The sequence below is a fragment of the Orycteropus afer genome, unplaced genomic scaffold (assembly GCF_000298275.1).
Source record: "Orycteropus afer afer isolate SDZICR_OR568_19922 unplaced genomic scaffold, OryAfe1.0 scaffold01216, whole genome shotgun sequence".
Taxonomy (NCBI): Eukaryota; Metazoa; Chordata; class Mammalia; order Tubulidentata; family Orycteropodidae; genus Orycteropus; species Orycteropus afer.
In genome coordinates, this window is record NW_006922803.1 from 24,976 (window position 1) to 26,202 (window position 1,227).

Consider the following 1,227-nt stretch of genomic DNA (forward strand, 5'->3'; position numbering starts at 1 on the left):
AAAAAAAATCTGGTCAGACTGTGACAGGGTACCCAGGCTCCATCAGAGCACACTGACTGGGATGGAATTCCTGCTGGTCCAGAAGGTAGGTGGGAGTAAGATGGCTGCACCTCCATTCACCAAGAATGTGTGAGGTATGAGAATAACTAGGGGAATATAGCACCTGTCCAGTGTTCATGCCTGTAATGTCCTTGCGTTTCCCAGCAAGTGGAGACTATTCTTAGGTCCCTGGAATCTGAGAGAATGATGTCACTTTAAATATCCAAAATGGTCAAACAACTTGTAAACATTCAAAATGGCTGCACCCTCCAGACAGCCAAAAGTCCACAGCTCAGCTCACCTTCCTCTTTGCTGCTTCCTCTTTTATTCACCAGCTACCAGTGCAGGCCTCCATGCATCCCCTGTCTAGCAGTGTGGATCTTTAGGTCAATTATCAGGTCCCAACATCACTTGGCAATATCCAAGCTGTCCATGCCATCAGGATCCCTGATATATTGCAGCTCCGTATGTCTCCTTTTTTGGTGTTTTCATGCAGGTTCTTCTACAAATTGGAGTCCAGTCCACTTCTGTATCCTTCTCTTCAGGACTCCAGGATTATCTTCTGTATCTGTGTTAATTGGTTCCCCTTTTCTTTGTTGAAGTGGGTCTGTGTAGTTTGCCTGCCTATTCCACCATGTTACCAGAACTCCTCAATAGAAGTTTTATTTTTAAATGTACCATGTCACCATGAGTTTGACTCAACTTGATTACAACAGTGTTTATTTTTTACTTTTTTTAATTTTAAATATGGATCTGTACTTTTATGGTTGTCTAGCGAATTTTCCAAATCAAGAGATTTTATTGCATTATACTTGGAAACATAAAGTACATTTAATTATTATTATTACTTTTTTAAAACAACAAGTTGCTGTTGAGTGGACTCTTACTCATAGCGAAACCATGTGTTTAAGAGTAGAACATTGCTCTTAAGGGTTTTTAGTGACTGATGTTTTGAGAGTAGATTCCCTGGCCTTCTTCTGAGTTGTTCTGGGGAAACTCTGATTATGTTTGGTTGACTCTCAGATGTGTGAACTGCTTGTTTTCCCTGTCATATAAGGGTTTATATTGTTGCTGTTGTTGTTAGTTATCTTCAATTAGGATCATACACATGACAACTCTGTATAGAAAAGAATGAAACATGAGACACTGTTTGGTCATTTGCCATCATCAAAATCAGTGCGAAGTTTG